The sequence below is a fragment of the Musca vetustissima genome, unplaced genomic scaffold (genome assembly GCF_032173495.1).
Source record: "Musca vetustissima isolate MV318-11 ecotype Yass unplaced genomic scaffold, APGP_CSIRO_Mvet_v1 utg39278, whole genome shotgun sequence".
Classification (NCBI taxonomy): Eukaryota; Metazoa; Arthropoda; class Insecta; order Diptera; family Muscidae; genus Musca; species Musca vetustissima.
In genome coordinates, this window is record NW_026873334.1 from 68585 (window position 1) to 93520 (window position 24936).

At 35.4% G+C, this 24936-nt stretch overlaps 1 long non-coding RNA gene across 2 annotated transcripts; it reads right to left on the reverse strand.

Moving 5' to 3' along the window:
• Positions 1-23869, reverse strand: LOC133324525 (uncharacterized). Of its 2 annotated transcripts, XR_009754125.1 has the most exons (3): positions 23495-23869; positions 8975-9250; positions 1-156 (listed from the first exon to the last, which is right to left on the reverse strand). It is a non-coding gene; the product is annotated as an uncharacterized LOC133324525 (long non-coding RNA). The 2 variants fall into 2 exon arrangements; XR_009754124.1 differs by lacking the exon at positions 8975-9250 and having other exon boundaries at positions 23202-23869.
• Between the last annotated feature and the right edge of the window lie 1067 nt (positions 23870-24936).

The window sequence follows — 24936 nt, forward strand, 5'->3', positions numbered from 1 at the left end:
AGAATATTTTCGCGATAATATTCGGCATTTACTCTGATGCCACGGTCGATTTATACGAGCGGAGAGCGACCATCGGCTGTTATGGCGGCCCACACCATCACCATGGCCGGCGCTTGAGTTCTGGTGGTCAACTAAAGGTGCACATTTTCAGCTGACCTTTTGGCAAGTAAACACGATCATTTTGTTTGTTTACAAACTGCTGGACAACGAATGTTTTCTCATCGGAGAAACCCAAATTCGGCAGTGCACCACTTTCGGCCAAGGGTAGCAACTCCTTAGTGTATTTTCATTCTGTTGCAGTGTAAGTACTTGCACTTCTTGGATTTTATTCACATTTAAATGCTGGAGTGCTCTAACGATAGTCACATGTGGTTTTCCAGCCAAATATAAAGAAATCGCAATATCACGCTTGAATTCCATCACAAAAAACATTTTTTTCTGGAAAATTTTCAGCAAAAGGCTTTTGGAATGATCTGTCACTGGAATAATTTTAACAGCTGTCCGACGAATGGCTTAGAAATGACAGTCTGAAGTAGGTTGCAGTTTTTTTCATCTCACCCTGAATACGCACAGATCCGCTACTGGGTCTATATATAAAGATCGCGTCTATAAAGAGTCCCTTTAGCCCGTCTATAAAGACTTACTTCAGTCTACAAAGACCTTTTCAGCTCGTCTATAAAGATTCCGTTCAGCTTGTCTATAGAGATTCTTTTCGACTCATCTATAAAGCCTCCATTCAGCTCGCCTATAAATACACATTTCAGCCCAAGCTCGTCTCTAAATACTCCCTGCTTCAGATCGTCTATAAAGACTTCATTCAGATCGCCTATGAAGACTTCCTTCTACAGGTCTATAAATACTCCTCTCAGCTCGGTTATAAATACTCCCTGCGCTTCATCTCGTCTATAAAGAGTCCCTGCCTTCAGATACTCCATAAAAACTCCCTGCTTCAGCTCACCGATTAAAAATAAACTTCCTATCATCAGTCTATAAAGACTTCCATCATCAATGGGAGACTAGTATCTTCTGTCTTGTGGACATTGATATATTTTTAACAATTATTTTATATGGTCATAGGTCACATATAGAAATACTGTTTTGTCTTTTTTTTCAAAACACACAAACAAATTATATAAATATATATTTTTTTAAACAAAATATTAACCTTGCACTGATGAAAACTGCATATTTCCATGTTCGTGCTTTATTTTCATATTCTGATGGAATGGCTCAAATACTGCCTCCAACCAACCACCCAACCAACACCTCCACCATCAGCACAGCAGCAATAAGTAAAATTGAAAACAATTGCGCTCATTACGTATAAATGTTATTGTTTGCTTGGAAAGTCAGTCAAACCAGTCAGTCAGTCCGACCGCCCGCCTTACAGTTGGTGGTGGTGCAACGATATGGAGAATAAATTTTTATTTATTTACATTCCATCGATAGTTATTACCGTCATCAACGCCATCGCCATACCAGCCACACACCACCGTCCTATGCACATGACTTTTTCAGAAAAAGATCTGACGTTTGCAAGTGTAGACGGTTCAGAACGATTCTGTTCTGTTTCCCAGAAATTGTGTTGGCGAGGTACTGGGGTCCCCGGTCTCCTCTAATACTGAACCTTAGCAAATCTTTAGGGGTGGTGGGGATTTTCACTACCCTGATCTATATATTTTCTTCCGTTAGTAATAATTTAGATGTGCGATCGTGTATGTCATTGTTACACACACTAACACACACATCGATTTTCCGTCATTGTACTATATTTTTTGTGGAAAATAAAAATAAATTTCCAAACAATAATAAAAAATGTTTGTAGTAGATCGGTGAATGTGTATGTATGTGTACGTTTTATATTTATTTAAATGTTCGTATAAAAAAAATATTTTCAAATCCAAAACATCAGCACCACCACCCTCTAAACGTTATAGTTGTGTCGTCGCCCAGCCCAGCCCAGCAATGGTGGATTCATTGAATCGTCCCTCTAACACCCATCCATCCATCGACACCATCGATGTGTGATGTGATGAAAGAAGGGCGGCGGCGGGACGAATGGACAATGTGTGTTGGCCGGCTAAAGGAACAACAACAGCAACAACACGAAAATTCAGCTGCTGCCATATACCGCCGTAAATTCAATTTTGCAATTCAGCAAATTCTTGTTTTTTTTCAGCGTTTCTCTGTATTTGTTTGGTGTTTTGTTTTTAATGTGCCTGTCCGACTGCCTGCCTGCCTTACAACCTTGAATAATAAAATTTTATTTTAAATATTGTTGTTTTTTCTTTTGTTTTTACCACCACCAACAACAACAGCGCTAATAAAAAACATTTATTTTTTATTTATACGAATGCTGTTGTTTTTTTAATATTTACATTTCAATTTTTTAGTTGTTTTCGGGAGTCAATCCGAAAACAAAATATTTTTTTTTTGAGAGAATGATATTTCAAAAAAATAAGTCCAGGACGTCCAAAGAGACACCCTTCAGTTCATCTATAAATATTCTCTTCAGTAGGTATGTAAAGACTCCTTCCAGGCCGTCTATAAAACTACATCCAGGTCGGCTATAAAGACTCCCTCCAGGTCGTCTATAAAGACTCCCTCCATCTCGTATATAAAGACAACCTCCAGATCCATAAAGACTCCCTCCAGGTTGTCTATAAAGATACCGTCCAGCTCGTCTATAAAGACTCACCGCATCAGCTCGTCTATAAAGACTCCCTGCTTCAGCTCGTCTATAAAGACTCCCTGCTTCAGCACGTCTATAAAGACTCCCTGCTTCAGCTCGTCTATAAAGACTCCCTGCTTCAGCTCGTCCATAAAGACTCCCCGCTTCAGCTCGTCTATAAAGACTCCCTTTTTCAGCTCGTCTAAAAAGACTCCCTCCAACTCGTTTATAAAGACTTTCTTCAGTTCGGCTGTAAAGACTTTCTTCATCTCGTATCTAAAGATTCTCTTCAGCTCGTCCATAAAGACGCCCTGCTTCAGCTCGTCTATAAAGACTCCCTGCTTCAATTTTGCATCAAAAAATGATAATCATAAAATATGAACAAAAAATAAACATAGATATATCTTTGCCGAACAACAATGCGTTGTTTTTTATCTCTGTCAGGTAGTCAGTAGTCTTGTTTGGTCTTCATCTTTAATGTCATTGTGATTGCACTATGAACCGCATTGTCGCAGGTGACGTACTTGGAAAACTGAAATCAAGAGACGTTTCCATGAATTTCAACAAAGTTGGCAGATCTGTCAGAATTTCCAACAACAGCAAATAAGAATTTAAAAATGTTCACTATAAATTTAAATTCCCTAATACAATCTTCATAAAGAATATTAAAGGCTATGAGTCAGCAACGAGTAGCCCCAAGTGAATTTGTAGAGCCCCCAATTTTTGTCAGGTTATATGAAGGCCAGGGACGTACGCAGGGGGGCGGCCCTGGGGGCCCGGCCCCCCCCCCCCTAAATGAATTTTTTTCACAGTAAATTTATGTTTGCAACAGCGAATTTTTTCATTTTGTACTGCCGGGCCCCCCCCGAAATGAAATCCTGTGTACGTTGCTGATGAAGGCGCATCAATTGCAGCTGGATTGAATTTATTAGGGTTTATGGGTTTAAAGTAGTCAAATATCAAATTAATGGCCAACAGAAACCACAGAAAACATCTGAAGTAGCTGTTTTTTTTTTTCAATAAGGTCATTTTAATAGTAAATTACTTTCGAAAGACCAAAGCAAGTCTACAAAAGCTTTTCGGTATTTAGAATACATTCAGAACAGCGCTTCTTAATGTAAAATGATGTTTTAGGGACTTTAGATACAAAATACAGAATATCTATTAGGTAGAGAAGGCCTAAAAGATGTTGGAACTTCCTGTATATATCAGTTCTCCTGGATAACGATTGTATAACAATGCAGTACCAAACAAATATAAAATTAATAAACAGATCCCTACACATGTTTCTTATTCCTTCAAAAAATTCAAAATTCTTTATGAAATAAATAATATTTGATGGGTAAAGAAATTGCTTGGTAGTTATGCTGCCGTAATCAACTTTCGATAACTAACTAAATTTACTTATTTAAGGGGACCCCCCCATTCTCGGGGTCAAAATTTTTGTTGACTTAATTCCAATCTATACTAATTCAAGAATGTCCCCACAAAATTTCAAGTAAAAATCTCAAGAATTCTTGAAGATATAGCATATTTATTGTGTCAGCATCAAGTGACGGCTGAAGGGCTTCTCAAACTTTAAACGCGTTTTTCTCTAAACATTTTTTTGCGAATGGCGGGCACGATAACTCAAAAACTAATAACCCAATCGATTTCAAATTTTTACACGTGTCTCTGTGAGTGTATAGCTATCGTATGAACTAGGATAAATCCAATCGGTGAAGATCTTCCTTATTTTTTAACTTGGGTTTGGTCAAAATTATGCGATTTTCCAAAAATATTTATCATGCCCGCCATCAAAAATAAGGACTTTTCTTTGATCACAAAAAACAACAACAAAACAACAACAAAAAATTTTTGTAAATTATTTTTCTTCTTTTTTAAATCTTCAAATATATATGTGCAAAGCTACAAACCTTAACAAGCATTGGTATTGATTTACCAGCCCATTGAAAATCTTGAAAAATTAAAATCGAGAATGGGTGGGGTTCCCTTAAGGGTTCACATTAGTTTTCCATACATAAATTTTGAACGAATAAATTACCTATTTATTTCTGAAAAAAACTTTCACTGTAAGTTGATTTTCAAAAAAAGTTACAGGTTATTTATTCAGTTTGCTACAAAATGTTACAACTTCGAAACCTTATACATTTAATAAAAAATGCTACACTTAGGAACAACTTATAATTTAATACGTATATAATGGTCAAAACTGAAGGACACTTTGTTTTTTGTTTTATTTTTATTCGCTTATAGGTATTGAAGATAGTTTGTAAGTGTATGGGTGCGTATAATGTTTGTGGAAGCGTATACGACACCAAGGTTCAAAACAATAAAATCGTAAATAAACAGACCTGAAACAGATAATTTAGGGAAAGGTTCTATCATAAAACCCTTACAAAATATATCCTTTTCTAGATACCCAAAAGGTTTTGACCTAAAGAAAATTGTCTATCAGAGGTATTTTACACTAGGTTTACGTGCGTTTCTTATATACCTATCTCTAGAGGCATCTGTCAAATTGAAGGGTGGATAAAAATACGCATTTACTTAAAAAAATACAATAATCGCAAGATAATCATATTTGTCGAAAAAATTTTTTATATACGTATTGAATTGCAGCAATTACAGCTTCAATTTTTACTATAATAGCCCACTTGGCAACTGAAAGTGACTGATCTGAAACGTCTGAACTGTGACGAATGTTCTCCTAGTTTCCTCTAGCTAATTCATTGGCTACAAAATTAACACTCTTTGTACAATATCCACGCGTTTATCGTTGCTAAATCTCAAATATTATAAAAAATGGAACAATCCATCGAAAACATCCTGCTTTTACACTATCTGATCCGTGACATCGACACCAAACTTTGTTTATTATAAAACGTAATAGTTTCAATTTATCAAATCAAAAGCACTGGTTTCACAACCGACATAATTTTTCTTTTTGCGCAACCAGTAGGTCCTGCACACTGTCTTTTTAAAAATGTTCTTACAACTGACACTGTAGAAACCGTACGGAAGATCGTCTCTCGTTTTAGAGTTTTTCGGCGATAGGTATAATTAATTGCATTGAATGTTAAATACGATAGAACTCAGACCATATAGTCCGCTTTAGTTCACATAATCGAAGCGGCATTGACACAACGAATTGAGGGTATTGCAATTAAAACCTTTTCATTTATTCGTATATTTATTATTCGAAGAATGATTGTACGAACGAAGCAAATATAAGGATTGTTTATTAAGTCAGGGGTTTGACGGGTTTTGTACAGATAGGTATACAACGTAAAAATTTCAAAATTTTTTGGAAGCTTGTGGACATATAAATTCTTTTGTTGAAATTATTAATTTACAATGCAAAATATTTAAAGTTATTGCTTTAATATTTTGGGTGTTTTATAGCAAAGTTTAATTTCCATTAAATTGACGTGTCCCCTAAATCTAGTGTTAAATACTGTGTTTGGCTGTGAAGATGCCTTAGAAGCGAAAGATTAGGAAAAAACACAGCTTCAGTATTCCGAGTTACATGTACTTACAATCATTAAATTACTTGTTTTGCTTTATTTCTTTACTTTTTTGTTGAGATTTTTTTTTATTGTTAAATATGGAAAAAATTTAAATGACAGTTATAGATAATTTCACAAATATTTTTGTTGTTTTATTAATATTAAAAAATATTCATATTTTTATCAAATTGAATTTTGCAAAAAAAAAAATTGTAACCGGAAGTCGATTTAAAATATCTGGCAACACTTGTATGTTATTAATTCTGCTTCACTAATTATTACTAAACTTTCAAATAGACACTCTTTTTGGGAATATTAACTTCCAGCAATTTAGTTATAACTTAAACACACATTCTTTTTTAGTTGTTGTAGTTATTTCCACTTTTTTTGTTTTTCAATATTTTTTTTGCATTTTTCTTCGTTTGTTCAGTGAATGTGAAGAACGTTCGAATAGAATGTGAACGGTTAAATATTCAATAGTTAAAAGCAGATGATGAAGAAGAATGCAGCAACAACAAATTAATAGTAGAAGTCGTAGTACCAGGCTACGCCGCCAACATCATTATCATCATCGCCGTCATTATGTTAATCACTATCGTCGTCGTCATCATCATAATCATGATCGTTCACATTTAGTTGTTGTTACTAACTACACGCACAAAACTACAACTAAAAAAAAAAACAACGTACAACGCCATGGATCAATTACCGTTGTTGTGGTTGATGTTGTTGTTGCCGCCGTTGCTGCTGCTGTCACCAATGTTAACCGCTGAAGAAGAAGACTAGCGGCGATGAAGATCGCGTTAAGAATATTTAATTTTTGTTTTTTTTTTCAAAATAATTTATACAAGCAATCGAATCGAATAATTTATTAATAAACCACACTAATAAATATTGATGTTGTTGCTTTACTCGTTTGTTATTTTTTTATTTTATTTTTGCAGTTATTATTCTTTATTGTTGTAAATATTTTGTTGACAAGTAAAAGGGTTTCATGTTCTTGCTACACTTTTTTTTATTCTATAGTTGTTTTTAAAAATATTTTTTTCTTAATTAATAACGCATCAAGATTTATCGACTAAGGTCCGTCCGCGTCCACCAATTAATTTAACGCAACAAGAAATAAATAAATTAAACAACAACAACAAAATTCGTTGCTGTAATCAAAACCATAATGTGTGTGTGTGTAAAGGAACGTGCGCGCTCCCGTTTTAACCCGACGTGTTAATACGTATCCACAGCACAATCGCGCGCTACTATATGCCGCCGATCTGTAAAAATACTGAACTTTAAAAAGATACACAACAGCCAGTGAGCCAGCCAACAGCAAGCAAGCTATGCGGCGCCCAATGGCCTCCCTTTTTATTATTATTATTTCATTCATGTGCATGATTGGCACTCATACACTCACCAACCGATAGAGCGAAAGATAGAGAGAACGAACGTCACATAGAGAGAGACAGAGGCAATTTGTTTGAGAGCTCCAAGAAAAAGAAGACTCCTCATTGGCTTTGTCAACCTGTACTATAGCGAAAAAATGTTCTCTGCAAAACAAAACAAACAGAGTTGCAGTGTTGCCATTTTTTTATACCCTCAGCCTTATGGCTAATGAGGGTATATATACTTTGCTACGGTGAAAATGTGTCTCATCGAAATATTGGTTTTAGACCCCATGTCTCTTTGGAACAAATCCGTTTCAGACAATTTGGAGTCGATTTACAAATGACCGTCCGTCCGGCTGGCCGGCCGGCTTGTTTGCTGCATAACTTTCGAAGGGAGTAACTGATTCATTAAATTTTGCATATCTTAATATTTCTACCAAACTTAGTTTAAGTTCGAAGGTGGGGAATAACGGTCCACTCCTAATGGTACCTCCACCACAAAAAGGCCAATATTGTGCAAAAAATAATGTTATAATATCATTCGAACGACCTGTCCGATTTCAACCAAACTATGCACAACCTATTACCTTTACAAAGCCTAGATCAAGTTCGAAGATGGGACCCATAGATTCCTCTCCTTCTGCATCTCCCCCAAAAATTGGTCAAATTTTTCAATATTTATAAATGAAATATCCGGCGAATGGAATGTCCGATTTGAACAAAACTTTGCACAACCTATTATCTTTACCAAATCTAGCTCAAGTTTGAAAATTGGACCTATTGGTCCAGTCCTTTTGATACCTTCTCCACAAATTGCTCAAAATTTTCAATATTTACAAAAGCAATATCAGGCGAATGGAATGTCCGATTGGAGCCAAACTTTACATTACTTATTATCGTTACTTAGTTTAGATTAAGTTCGAAGAAGGGACCCATTGATCCAATCCTTCTGGTACCTCCCCTACATATGGTCAAAATTTTCAATAATTGTAAATCCAATATCCAAAAAGGGTCAATGTTATACAGGATGAGATAAAAAACTGCAACAAAGTCAAACTCCATAATTTTTACATTTTTTTTTTTTTGAATTAAAGCAAAAAATTTCGGAAATAGCATCAAATTTTAAAATAAGTTTAGATTTGTTCGAACTGGTCACTTTTGGCACAAATTATGGCCTTCAAACGGCCAATGAAACCGTCACATGCTGCTCTGCTGTTTTTTTGACCCATTCCCGGCGAAGCGCTTGCTTGAGGTGACCGACACTTTCTTTCTGTTGCGGTGTAAGTTGTTGCACTTTTTGGAATTTCAATGGCTTTTCTCAATATTTGCTGAATGAAATGTTTGCCCACACCTTCGGCATGGCTGGCGCTTGAGTTCTGGTGGCCATCTGAAGGTGCATATTTTCAGCTGACCTCTTAGGCAAGTAAACACCATCCTTTGGTTTGTTTACAAACTGCTGGACAAGGAATGTTTTCTCATCGGAGAAAAACCAAATTCGGCAGTTCACCACTTTCGGGCAAGCGAGACAACTCTTCAGCTCTTTTGAGTCTATTTTATTTCTGTTTCGGTGTAAGTTGTTGCACTTTTTGGAATTTCAATAGATTTTCTCAATATTTGCCGAATGGAATGTTGCGATATGTTCAGCTCACGAGCCATTTTCGGCGGGTTTCGATCAAGTCGCTTCTTCACTTTTCGAACCATTTCTGCTGATTTTGCTGTTTTCTTCCGTCCACTTCCTTGACCTTGGGCTACGCTATCAGTATCACGGTAACGAACCACACATTTTCCTAGACCAATGTCATTGATAACATTACATTTAATTGTTGGGTCTTGCGCAGTTTTGAATTTTTGTGTGATAATAATTAGACTTGGTAGTGTTTATGCGGCTATTTACTCTTCTTCTGACCGAACGGAAAACTTCATAAAGTTCTGGCATTTGAAACGTCGCTTCCATCTGGAGTAAGCTATACCTTTTCGCCGATACATGTTTTAATGGACGAGTTGAACCAAAGTTTTATTTTAGGTGATATCCACTGAGATATAACAAGAACAGTTTCGTTATATAGTGTAAGTATATTTTCTGAGAGAAATTCGACTTGTTGATCGAAATAAATTTTTTTCACAGTAAATTTATGTTTGCAACAGCGAATTTTTTCATTTTGTACTCTATTTCAGCGAAATTCAAATTTCTATAGTCACAGAATGGATTACTTGGGTTTCCTTTCGAACATCAAATTTGTAAGCTAGAAATATTAAATCATGATTCGAGAAACAGGATGCTGATATTTGGTCATACAGCAGAACGTTTTTTTTTCAAATTATTGACAAAAAATAGATCGAATAATGCGTTTACTGTATAAGAAAAGTCAGAGGGATTCACACTATTGGTTACGAATAAATCAAGAGATTAATAAGTGATGGATCAACAAGAATGTTCGAGTTAAAATCTCCGGTAATGATTATAGCATTATAATCCCTAATGATTTATTTAAATGATTAATGTACCCGATTTAGTTGCTTTAGTTTTGTATATTTGTTGAAAATTATTACGATCTAAAAGTAGATTTTCCTCTCGGCGGGATATGAGAAGTAAAACATTCAGTATATTACAATATCGGATATTTAAAATATTGCCGTTTGCAAAGTTTAGGTGAAATCGTGAGCTTGAGATATAGACGGACATTATTAAATTGACTCCAAATTGTCAATAACGGTTTGAGTCCAACAAGAATTGCGGTTTATAACGAACTTTCGATGAGTCAGATTTATGGTCGTGTTTTTATATTTTTCTGAACGAAGTTGTGATCAAAATTAAATTAACAATGGCAACATTGCATTCTCTCTGCATTTTCTCTCACTTCTCCACAATAAATAAAATATCTTTGTTCTCATTGGCAATATTTCTCTCTGTCGTTTATGAAAAGCAAAATGAAAATATGAAAATGAGTATTCTTATGAAAATATTCTCGCAGAGATCTTCTTCTTGAAAAAAAAGAAAACAGACACACAATAAGTAGTGGGTGCATGGGAGGGAGGTAGGGGAGTGGGGTGGACAGGTCTCTATAATAACACCAACAAAATGTAAACATAAACATTAACGTAGTGATGTTTTGTTCTCTCTCTTTCTCTCCCCGCGCATCGTTCACAGAGGAAAATCATGCTTGTTCTTATTCTTACAAATTGACAACGACTAGAACGTTAGCGACGGCGTCATAGACTCCAACGAACGGCCACGGCGCTTAATTATACTTTTTTTCTCGACGCCATTGTTGTTGTTGCTGCTGCTCTCGTTGTTGTTCATCGTAGATTATTCTGTGTGAGGATTTTTATGAATGGAAGAATGAATATTTTTCTGTAGCTGTTGTGTGGTGGGGTGCTGTGCTGATGCTGGTCGATCGGTCGGTCGCCTGAGGTATGATGGGGTTAGATAGCGTATAATTAGCAAAAATACACAAGACGAGAAGAAAAACAGAAACGTAATAGAATAACAGCAACAACAACAAGAACAGCAGAACCATAGCAAAACATGTTTATATTGAGATGACTACGATCGTCGACGTCGTCGTCGTCCACGACGACAACGATGAAGATAAAAAGTATGAGAATGAAAATTCACAATAATGATGATCTCGTAATGGGGGGATAATATTATTATTGTTCTACCCTAATGATTGTTGTAAATGAGAACAACAAAATGAAGCTGAAATGGCTAAGTCAGATCAACAAGACAACTTAAGGAAAGTTCTACCAACAATGAGGATGAATGAAAGAAGGTGAGCATTTTTTGAAAACAAAATTTCATTGAATAATTTACAACAACTGCAAAATATACGAAAATATGTATGTAAATTGTCCGGAAATTTTATCAACGAATAAAACACCAAACCGAATGCTTTGGTGCGGACACATCCTCTTGTAGGGATGAAGAAGGAAACCTGGTGACAGATACAGAGAGTGTGTTGAGAACATTTTGAAAAGCTTCTGGTATCAAATAGTGGTGGTGAAAAAGATACCCAGAACCAATGAGAGATGACGGTATAGAGTGTACACACCTAACCAAGATCAGATCAGAATATAAATCAATCGGCGGAAGAATAATAAAGCAGCATGTGCCGAAGGCTGAACTATTTAAGAGGAATGCAAGTGCAATGATTGGAACCTCAGCATCCTGTGCCCCGTGTACAAAAAAGGAGACAAGACGAAATGGCAACTATAGAGAGTGATATCCAGCGTGTTGTGTGAACGACTGAAGCCAAGGGTCAATTTCATTATTGGACCATACCAATGCGGCTTCAGACATGGCAAATCCACCATAGACCAGATTTTCACACTGCGACAAATCCAGGAAAAGACCTACGAAAAATAGGACCTCTCGGAGCCCTTCAATACCGAACGAGGATTCAGACAAGGTGACACAGTTTGTCGTGTGACCTTCTTAACATCCGACTGGAAAATGTCCTACGAGATACAAATATGGACAGAAATGACAATCTGTACACCAAACAGCATATGTTACATGGCGAGAAGAACAAGCTGATGGTACCAAAGCGCAAGACGTCCAGTAGACTCGAAACAACTGTGGAACTTGGAAACTACAGCTTCGAGGTCGTGAGCGATTTTTTATACCTTGGTACCACCATAAATAAAACTAATAACATCAGTTTTGAATTCCGGAGAAGAATAGTGTTGGCTAACAGATGCTACTCTGAGTAAACAACTCAAAAACAAGGCCACCTCTCGCCAAAACAATCTCACACTCTACAAGACGCTGATACTACCCGTGCTGTTGTATGGATCTGAAGCATGGGTACTTGCCAGCAACGTACACAGGATTTCATTTCGGGGGGGGGCCCGGTAGTACAAAATGAAAAAATTTGCTGTTGCAAACATAAATTTACTATGAAAAAAATTCATTTCGGGGGGGGGCCCGGGCCCCCCGGGCCGCCCCCCTGCGTACGTCCCTGGTACTTGCGCAAGCAGATGATGCAGCTTTTGGAGTGTTTGAGAGAAAAATTCTTCGAAAGATCTAGGGGCCGATCTGCGTCGACGGTGAATATTGGCTACAAATGAACCACTAGCTTTGCCATCTATACACGGACATCGACATAGTCAGACGGATCAAGCTGCAGCGATTACGGTGTCTAGGCCATGTTGTGCGCATGGATGAGGATGCACCAGCTCAAAAGGCACGTAAAATCGTGCCTACTGATGGTTCACGCAGAAGGGGAGGGCCACAAATACTTTACATACTTTATACAGGGTGAGATGAAAAAACTCCAACCAACTTCAGACTGTTTTTATTTCTAAGCCACTCGTCCGACAGCTGTTAAAATTATTCCAGTGACAGTTCATTATATTGTTTACAAGCGTACAAAAGCATTTTGGTGAGAATTTTCCAGAAAAAAAGTTATTCGTGATGGAATTCAGGCGTCATAGTGCGATTTCTTTATGTTTGGCTGGAAAACCACAAGTGGCTATCGTAAGAGATCTCTAGCATTTAAATGTGAATAAATCTTTTGTGTCTCGTACCATCGCTCGTTACCGTGTTACTGGCCCAGCGTAGTCCGATGTCAAGTAAGTGGACGGAAAAAACAGCAACATCAGCAGATATGGTTCGAAATGGTAAAGAAGCGACTTGATCGAAACCCGCGTCGCAGTGGCCGAAAAATGGCTCGTGAGCTGAACATATTGCAATATTCCATTCGGTAAATATTGATAAATTCCAAAAATGCAAGAACTTACACCGCACCGCAACAGAAAGAAAATTGACTCAAAAGAGCCGAAGAGTTGCTTCGCTTGGCCAATAGTGGTGAACTGTCGAATTTGGTTTTCTCCGTTGAGAAAACATTCGTTGTCCAGAAGTTTGTAGACAAACAAAATTATCGTGTTTATTTGCCAAAGAGGTCAGCTGTGCACTTTCGGTTGGCCACCACAACTCAAGCCCCGGCCATGGTGATGGTGTGGATCGCCATAACAGCCGATGATCGCTCGTATAAATATGGCATCAGAATTAAAGGCTGAATAAGGATGTATTAAAACCGTAAACATTTTGGCCGCAGACCGACAATCCAACAAAAATCAGCACGCGCAACCCAAGTATGGTTACAAAATACCGGATGTTCCTCGCTTCGTTTCCAGCACACAATGGTCACCAAAGTCTCCGGATACCAATCCGTTGGACTTGGCCGTTTGAAGGCAATAATTCGTGCCAATGGTGACAAATTCGAACAAATCTAAACTTGTTCTAAAATCTGATGTTATTTCCGACATTTTATGCTTTCATTCAATAAAATTTAAAAAAATGTAAAAATTATGGCGTTTGACTTTTATCTCACCCTGTAATTTAGAAAAGGAAAGCACTCTTTGGTGGAAATCCACGGTTGTTACATTCCTTCAAAAAATATTTTTTTTAATAAATCTACGCTAGTAACTATCTTTATAAAAATCAAAACTTTTAATAGATTTTAAAAAAGAAAATATTTTGATAGACGTTAAAAAATAGTCCTTGAAAATTTTAAATCCACGCTTATAATAGCCCTTAAAAATATTCTTGATAAAAAATCTAATTAAAAAATAAAAAATTATGGTAGTATTAGTCTCTTATATATCTTCCAGAAGACCATAGGTCGATCACATTTTATTTCATGTTTTCCAAACGAGCAACGAAATTATCGAAAAACCATTTTTTTTCATTTGGTTCCAATTGGTTTTTATTAGGGCATTAAAAATTCGATATACCTTAGCCATCATTCATATTTTTCTGATTTCCTTGTAGTTTTTGCCTATGTGGTGGTGAACTTATGTTTCTTTGGCGTCAATACAACACCACGGCTATGTTTCAAGGGGGTTTTACGAAATGATTTATAATTATCTCATAAAGTCAACCAAGAAAAGAAAAAAAGAAAAACAACAACTAAAAATAATAAATTTTCCTGTACGTTGTTGTTTTTGTTATTGGTGGTGTTGTATTTTTCAGTTTCTTTCAATTCACAAAAATTATGTTTGTTCTACAATACTTAAGAATTAAAAAAAAAAAAGTTTCCTCTTATAGCCCAATCACAGAACATGAATCGAACGGCGAAAGCGAATTTTGGGAACACTTCCTGAACAAATTATTTCAAAATTTATTTATTTATTTATTTATTTTTTTTTTTTGGGAAATACAAAAATATAATGCCATAACACTTTTGCAATATTTGATTAGAACTTTAAATATAGATAGAAATATATTCGAAATAATATTCAAATCCAACTAACAGATCCTAGTGTGCTCTTTTCCATTCGTTTTCATTCAAGCGTTGTAGGGCATTTGGTAGAGCGAAAAAAAACAACAACAACAACTCAAATAAATGGAAAAAAGGCCACAACAACGGCATCTTTTAGCCGGCGGCGTCGCTTGGCATCGTGTCTCCGTTTCGCAAAATTAATAATGACGGACTAAAAATGCAGACAGAGTAACTAATGGACAGACAGACGGACCGATCGAACGGGAGGCGAGCAAGGAGACAAGGAATGAATATCGCACCGTACAACTCGGTGTACGGCAAAAACGAAAGTAAAATAAACATCATTACGTTGAAAATCAAGTGTTAAAGATTAAAAAGGGCCCAATATATTTGGCTGAGCGTCAGCGAACAGTGGCATCGCAGAGGATTTTTTTCAAATATATTTTTCAAGGGTGGAAATGAGGTCTGTCAAAAACGTGGATCAGGAAAATATTAAAAAAATATATAGCATTTTTTTTAATATTTTTTTTTTTTGACAAGCGTTGATTTTTTAGAAATATTATTTCAACGACCATCCCCAATCGTGCATTAAAAAATTGTCATGGTTTTTTCAATTTTTGTTTCAGCACTGATTTCTTAAATATTCTTTTAAACGACTATAACAAGACTAGATATCAAAAAAATATATTTTTTTCCATACAATTTTTAAATAATATATTTATTCATGCACAATTTTGAAACCATCGTAAACTTTTCCCAGTATTCGAGGCATTTCTTTGATATTTTGATGTTGTTGTTATTTTTTTCATACAAATGGCCGGACGGGGCCGACCATACGATACCCTACACAACTACCACGGAGCTCAAATTTTCTGCGGATGTTTATTCCGAGGCAATATTTCGTGATATTTTCACCCTCTTGCCCGATTATAGGTAAACAACACCCCTTCCTCACACTGACATATTTTCCGAATATTACGAGTATTCAGTACAGCTATTGTCCAGATTCCCTTCACCGTGGGTTGTGTTGTGATGTTCGGCTTTCATTTGTGGTTTATAGATCGACTTGAAAATAACACAAAAATTTAAGTTTTCGGTCCACTTCATTCCAAAATTATTATCTGATCATCACCGAAAATTATAGGCGTTGTCCTTGACCATAACTGGAACCTTATGGAAAATTTCAAAGCGATCAGCGCTATAGTTCTGCTCTCTAGAGTGATAATGGGTTACTAAATAATATACGAATACGGAGATACCTGTAAATATTTAGGTGTAACCGAGCACATACGACAATATAATTGGTATTAATTTAAAGGTCAACCACTCCTCTTGGATATAATATCAACTTCTCAGGTCTATGTCCTTCAGGGGTAAATATATATCCTATAGAATAAAAATTTTTCATTGTAATTTTTCACACAAAAGTCAGCGTCAACTTGACCCGCTAAATATTGACCTATCTTTTTCAAATCAGGCATGCTTATTCTTTGGCTCGGTCCCCTTCTCCATACAAAATTTCACGATGGGCCATTATTGCTGCCTCTGGACAAAAATTTTGTATTTGGTCCACTTCATCCCCTAAATATTAACCGATTTTTCCCAAAAATAGGGGTCTCCATTGGCCAGAACCCATCCTACATGTAAAATTTCGTGAAGATTGGTCCATAACTGTGGCCTGTATCGTGTTTACAAATTATAATACACAATTATCAGCTATGATATGACAATCGGTATACTTAAAGGTGGGTCTAGGACCAATATTTCGCGGCGTTACAAACTTTTGGGGCTGCACAAAGCTATAATACCCTGACAACATAGTTGTGTAAGGTATAAAAACTAAGCCACTATCCGTCAACAACTCCAGTTGTAGAACAAAAAAATAAGAGAAATAAAACTAAAACTAAAAAACTACAACAAAGCCACTGTAGAAAAGTAAATATTTTTTTCAACACTTTGCTGCTTCTGGTCTTGTTTTTTTTTATTTAAAGGCTAGATGTGAAATAATGTGGAAATCCTTCTTACTTGGCGACTTAACAGTGGTTTATCTTAGGATGTTAGAAGATATTTCTTTCGCATGGGCAATGAAATGCCTTTAAAAAATTTTGGCGCATAGAGAGAAAATATATTTTGTTGATCTGCCTGCGTCTGCCCGCCGTTCAGTTCGTTCATAAAATCTCAAATATTTCCGTTTCAGTCTATGTAAAGTCACTGGGCTGAATTTTCTATACAAAAAAAAACCTTGCCACTCCTGGTTCCGCTACAAAGACTCCCACTTCCTCCAGTTCGCCTATATCACAAATATATAACATTTCATGAGTATACCCCTCACTTAGTACAGGGTGAGTTAAAAAAAAACTGCATCAAAGTCAAACGCCATAATTTCAACATTTTTTTATTTTATTGAATGAAAGCAAAAAATATCGGAAATACCATAACATTTTAGAATAAGTTTAGATTTCTTCGAATTGGTCACCTTTGGCACGAATTATGGTCTTCAAACGGCCAATGAAACCGTTACATGCTGCTCGAATGTTGCTTTGCGGTATGTTGGCCCATTCCGGGCGAAGCGCTTGCTTGAGGTGATCGACACTTTGGTATTTTTTAGTGCCAAACTTGCTTTCCAAAATATTCCAGAAACAATAGTCCAACGGATTGGTATCGGGAGATTTTGGTGGCCATTGTGCGCTGGAAATGAAGCGAGGCACCTCATTTTGTAACCATTCTTGGGTGGCGCGTTCTGAGTGCGATGGTGCTGAGTTGGAATGTCCAAGGTTTGCGACCAAAATGTTTGCGTGACCACCACTGCGACGCGGGTTCCGATCAAGTCGTTTCATTAATTTTCGAACCATTTCTGCTGATGTTGCAGTTTTCTTCCGTCCACTGCCTTGACGTCGGGCTACGCTACCAGTATCACGGTAACGAGCGATGGTACGAAACACAAAAGATTTTTTCACATTTAAATGCTGGAGTGCTCTAACATTCGTTGTCCACATGTGGTTTTCCAGCCATATATAAAGAAATCGATTGAATTCCATCACGAATAACGCTTGTAAACAATATAATGAGCTATCACTGGAATAATTTTAACAGCTGTCAGACGAGTGGCTTAGAAATGACACCAGTCTAAAGTTGGTTGCAGTTTTTTCATCTGACCCTGTAAATCTATTGTTAGTTTAAACATAAAGGTCTGCTAGGTTTAGACCCTCCGAATTCTCAATTCGGTTTATAACATGTTTTTATCAAAGAGGAAACTCCATTCGCTTCATATGAAATTTAAAAATTTTCAACATGATGATCTTTTGTGAGAGAGGTGCCAAAAGGAGTGAAGCCATAGGTCTCATCTTTGACATTGATCTGAGATTGGTAAAAAATACTACGATGTGAAAATAACGGATAAAATCGGATACACCATTACCTTCATATTAAGTATGGAAGTACTAGAAGGAGGTTTTTTAAAAATATAACTGCGGGCAAAGTTTGGACGAAAGCATACATTCACTAGCTATTGGATTTTCAAAATTTTGACACTACATAGAAATGGGCCGATTAATCCCATCTTCGGACAACATCTAGGCTTGGTAAAAGTTTTACGATATTCATTGTTTGGATTAAATCGAAACTCAACTCGATTGATATTGTATTAACAATTTTTTTTAATGTTAACACTTTGTGGTGAGGCTACCACCAGAAGGAGTGAACTGTGTCAAGTTTGGATGAAATCGGATATTTCGTTAGTTTCATACGAAATTTACAAAAGGCTAAAATTTTAAAAAAATATAAGCGAATTAAATAATTAATTTAAACAATTCATGTAGTGAGAACTTTTAATTATATTCCATCAAAAAGAAATAGAGTGATGATAAATACGATTTGGGTCGTCAAAAGATCCAAAATTTAAAAATAATATTCAAGGAGGCTTGACTATTGTATTTCTTTATGAATTATGGAAGGGGTGAATTATAACAAGTGAAAAAGCGTTAAGTTCGGCCGGGCCGAAATTTGGATACCCTCCACCATAGAAATACTGAAACATTTTTCAAATGAAAATATAGGGAACATATATATAAGGACAATTCTACCAATGGATTGTTGTAAACTAAATAGAAATTTCAGCAATATCAAAAGGGGTTTCCCTATAATCTCAAAACCCCAAAAAGTTGACATAGTAGGGTGAAACATGTGTATAAAATACTGAAAATACTCCAATTTAGAGTGTAAATTTATATGAGGCATACTAAAGCGGGACCAATATTGACAAAATTGTGTAGGAATTAGCGAATACTTGGTGTTTTCATTATATAAGAGGTTATACCTAATTAAGGGCCGATATAGCTCAAGTTCCAAGCTAATAATTTAGTTTTGAATCACAATACCGTGCAATGCAGGTCGATATAGTTCATTCTCAAACTTCACGTTCTAGTTTTTATGTCGACATCCTCCGATGACCTTACAACACATGCCTAAATCGACGTAATCGTTTTAGAATTCCATACCATGCTGGGTATGAACTGAAAATGTCGTCTACAGAATATCCCCCATTCGATGGTGGAAAACAGCTATATGGGGATAACCCCAACACACGGAACAAATTAGCTAACTATTTTAATATAAAAAGGGGGTTATATGGGGAAAACCCCTAAAATGATGTAAATATTAATAATATTTGTTAGGGAGATTTGTTACCATATACGACAAATTCAGTTGAAAAATGCGCTCAAGAACCCCAAAATACCGAAAATTGGGGGGTATCCTTATATGGGGGCTATCAGAAAAAGTGGACCGATGTTTATAATTTTTAGTTTTGATATTTAACACCAAATAAGAACCCAATGTACCAAATGTCAACGAATTCGGTTGAAAAACGCGCTCAAGAACTCCAAAATACCGAACATTTGGGGGTACCCATATATGGGGGCTATCCGAAAAATTGACCTATATTTATAATTTTTGTGGAGAGATTTGTTACATATTAAGAACTCAAAATACTAAATTACAGCAAGTTCGGTGGAAAAAATACGATAAAAACCCTTAAAATACTGAAAATTAGGAGGTACCATTATATGGGGACTACTAGAAAAAGTGGACCTATATTTATAACTTTTTGAGGAGACATTTAGTACCCAATAAGAACTCAATGTACCAAATTTCAACATATTCGTTTGAAAAACGAGCTCAAGAACCCCAAAATACCGAAAATTGGGAGGAACGCGGATCGATATATGTGCATATAATGGCGTTTTTAACACTAGATTGCCGAAGGCGGTCATTTTGACCGCTTTTCAATTTCAAGTACAAAAACAACTGTGCATATAATGACACTTTTTTTAAAATTTGGTGGTACAAAAAGTCACAAAATTTTCAAAAAAAAGTGTCAGTTGTTTTTGTACTTGAAATTGAAAAGCGACCAAAATGACCGCCTTCGGCAATCTAGTGTTAAAAAAGCCTATCAAAGTCGTGTATTTTTTTTTAAAAATTGCAGGAAAATTAATTGCTTGGATTTTTAAAAAAAATCATGGAAGCTTGATTATTAAAAAACTTTTAAGGACTCAAAAGGGAGATTGTTTTAAAAAATATATTTTTTCAATGACTTTCAAAGACGTGAATATTTTTAAAAATTTTTATTCATGGGATATGCAAGTTGAATATGTTCAAAAATATTATTTGAAGGAATAAAAGACGTAAATATTAAAGAAAAACCATTATTTTCATCGAAATTTTTTTCAAAGGCTATCAAAATCCAGCATTTCTAACAATTGTTTCAAAGTCCTTAATTTTTTAAAAAATTTCAAGGGCTTTAAATGTTAAAAAAAACAAATATTTCAAAAACGTGAGTATTAAAAAAATATTCAGTGATTATCAAAAGCCTGTACTGGTTAAAAAAATTTTCAAGGACAATCAAAGTCGTGTATTTTTTAAAATTTATTTTTGCCTGACAATTACACTGGCGTGAATATTAAAAAAAACGAAGATTTTCTAAGACTAGACTAATAATTTTTTTAAAAACTAGAAAAACGTGAATATTAAAAAAAATATTCAGAGATTTTCGAAGGCGTGTATTTGTTAAAAAAAATTTCAAGGACAATCACAGCCGTGTATTTTTTTTAATTTTTTTGCCTGGCAATCACTGGCTTGAATTTTAACCCTTTGTGGCCCAATGTCGCCCACAGGCAACAAAATGTTTTAGAGCTTATATTTCATATGTAGCTAGTAGATATATATTCTTTGTATTTCATACGTCAAGACCAAATTTTTTGTAAAGTTATGAGCTTTTCAATGTAGAGAAGAGGGCAAAATATGTACAGTACTAATTTGTGTATACAGTCCAAATTATTTAAATCGCTTCGCATTCGAAATGTACAAATTCTGCCATCAGAACTATTTTTGATTCTTGTAAAAATGAATATAGAGAATAATTTAAAATGATTTTTTCGTCGATTTTTCATTTGGTTTTCTTGATATTGGGCTTTCATTTTTCAGAAAGAATGTACTGTATCTACCGAATGCAAGGATGTAGCAATCTCAAATTTTGTCCATATCCTATCTAGGATAGATGCATTAAATCTGTGAACAGAAAATTGTTCTTTGATTACGGAAAAAAATTCGGGGCTCAAAGGGTTAAAAGAAAAACAAAGATTATCTAAGACTTGACTAATAATTTTTTTAAAACCTATTTAAAAAATATATATTTTTTAAGGATTATCAAAGTCAAACATTATTAATTTTTTTCAAGGTCTTTCAAAGTTTAAAAATTTTCAAAGGCTACGAAAGTTGTGAATATTTGAAAAAAAATATTACTTCAAGGTCTAAAAATCGTGCATTTTTTAAAAAAAAATATTTTTGCAGGACATTGAATGGCGTCAATATTAAAAACAAAAATCAAAGACTATAAAAGGGTGAATATTTTAAAAAATAAATATTTTCAAAAACTATCAAAGGCATGAATATCTTTAAAATATTTTTTCAAGGACTACCAAAGGCGTGTATTGTTGAATTTCTGGTTGATTTTTTTAGAAATATTATTTCAACGATTATCGACTATGGCAATCGTGGATTAAAAAATTGGTATGGTATTTTTAAGCTTTTTTTCAATAAATATAATAAGCATAGATTTTTTAAAATAATGTTTTCAGCGACTATCACAGGACTAAAGGTTAAAAAAATATTTTTTCAATAATATTTTTTTTTTCAAGCAGTATTTTGAAACCACCGTACACTTTTTCCAGTATTCTAGGTATTCCTTTGATATTTTGATGTTGTTGTTGTTTTTTTTTTTATACAAATGCAAAACCAAAAGAAGAAGAAAATCCGCCACTATCCGTCAACAATTCCAGTTGTAGAAAAAATACAAGAAAAATAAAACTAAAAAAAAATAACAAAAACAAAAGCACTGTTGAAAAGTAAATATTTTTCAACACATTGCTGCTTCTGTTCTTGTTCTTTTTTTATTTAAAGGCTAGATGTGGAATAATGTAGAAATCCTTCTTATTTGGCGTTTTAACAGTGGATTATTTTGGGATGTTGGAAGATATTTTTTTAGTATGGGCAATGGAATACCTTTAAATAATTTTGGCGCATAGGGAGAAAAAATATTTTGTTAGTCTGTTCGTTCATAAAATCTCTGGTGTTTCCATTTCAGTCTATGTAAAGACACTGGGGATGAATTTTCTAGAAAAAAAAAACCTCGCCACTTCTGTACGTCTACAATAGACCCAGTCACTTCAGCTCTTCAACAAGAATTCTCTTCAGTTCCGATATAATGACGATTCCCACATCCTCCAGTTCGCCTATATCACAAATACACCTCATTTTATGAATATATAGGGTATAATTTTTACATTTTTTAAAATTTATTGAATCAAAGCAAAAAATGACGGAAATAGCATTAAATTTTAGAATAATTTTAGATTTGTTCGAATTGGTCACCTTTGGCACGAATTATGGCCTTCAAACGGCCTATGAAACCGTCACACGCTGCCCGAATGTTGATCTGCGGTATTTTGGCCCATTCCCGTCGAAGCGCTTGCTTGAGATGATCGACACTTTGGTAATTTTTATATTCAAAATATTGTTTTATCCAAAATATTCCAGACGCAATAGTCCAACGGTTTGATATCCGGAGATTTTGGTGGCCATTGTGCGCTGGAAATGAAGCGAGGCACCTCATTTTGTAAGCATTCTTGGGTGGCGCGTTCTGAGTGCGATGGTGCTGAGTTGGAATGTCCAGGGTCTGCGGCCAAAATGTTTGCGTATCGAAGTCTTTAATACACCCTCCAGAATCTTTTCGTGATATTATTCGTCATTTATTCTGATTAATACGAGCGGGGAGCGACCATCGACTGTTATGGTGGCCCACACCATCACCATGGCCGGGGCTTGAGTTGTGGTGGCCAACCGCAAGTACACAGCTGACGTCTTTGGCAAGTAAACACGATAATTTTGTTTGTCTACAAACTGCTGGACAACGAATGTTTTCTCATCGGAGAAAACCAAATTCGGAAGTTCGCCAATTTCGGCCCAGTGAAGCAAGGTTTTAGATCTTTTGAGTCTATTTTCTTTCTGTTGTGGTGGAAGTTCTTGCACTATTTGGAATTTCAATGGCTTTACCCCGAGCTCATTTTACAAAATATTTGCCGAATGGAATATTGCGATATGTTCAGCTCACAAGCCATTTTTCGGGCACTGCTACACGGGTTTCGTATTTACCATTTCGAACCATTTCTGCTGATGTTGCTGTTTTCTTCCGTTCACTTCCTTGACGTCGGGCTTACGCTACCAGTATCGCGGTAACGAGCGATGGTACGAGACACAAAAGATTTATTCACATTGAAATACTAGAGTGCTCCAACGATAGCTCCCATTTGTTTTTCCAGCCAAATATAAAGAAATCACACTATCTCGCGTTTGAATTCCATCATGAATAATTTGTTTCTGGAAAATTCTCACCAAAATGCTTTTGTACGCTTGCAAACAATATAATGAGCTGTCACTGGAATAATTTTAACAGCTGTCGAACGAGTGGCTTAGAAATGTCAGCAGTTTGAGGTTGGTTGCGGGTTTTTCATCACGCCCTGTATATATAAAGACTACCTCCTTTTCAGCTTAATTTTTCAGTCAGTTCGACTATAAAAACCTCTTTCTCTAGTCCACAAAGACTTCCTCTCTGTCTACACTCTCTCTCTATAAAGACCCAAATCCGTGTATTTAATTTCATTTCCCTACATCTTGTCTTTAAAAGAACAAAATGGAATTTTTTTACAATCTTCCAATTAAATCTGAAGATGTGCTGTTTTGGATGAAAAAAAAAAAACACAAGACAAAAACATGCGTCGTTGTTGTTGTTACTATACAAATAAATTATTTACTTTACGTTAATTTACTTTCATATTACCCATTATTCATATTACCCATCATTCATTAAAAAAACAACGACGAGAAGAGAGAGGTTCAAAAATGAGGCCTGGAAAATTTGTCCATATGCTTATGTTTCCCATTCAGCAGCATTCAGAGCAACAACACAAAGTTTTCTTTAATTTTGTGCTTTTGTGTTTTTCTCCTGTCTATAGAGATTCATCTTGGAAATGTCGTTTTTTCTCGTTCGTAAATAAATGGAGCAACAATAACAACAACAACAAAATCGTCAATACGCAAATTTCGAAATAAAAAAAAAATTAATTAAAACTCTGTGTATGTGTGTGAGTGAGTGGTTTTCTATTAATTTTATTGCCAAAATGCTGAACATCAGCAGGAAAACCCAAAAACATAAAGAAAAGAGTCGTAAGTGGCAGCCCCACCAGCATAGCAATCCAATCCAAATTGCCATAGTTGTTATGGTCGATCTTCATATAACTTCTTGAATTTCAACTAAAATTTGTGAGTGGCTTGTGTGTGAGTGTATGTGTGCAAACACACACACACACAGCTATGCATAGACCGTATAATTTAGCGACATCAAATTATTACAAATAGAAAGAAAGAAATTGTACATTGAAACTTCCGGTATTTTATGCACAGCTAATTGCACATCATCATCATCAGAGAGAGAACCTTCTATAATGCGTTTCGATTACGAACAAAAATACTTCCTACATATGTAAATACAGTTATACAAATTAATGTAGAATAGAACACAATTTTTAATTATTTAA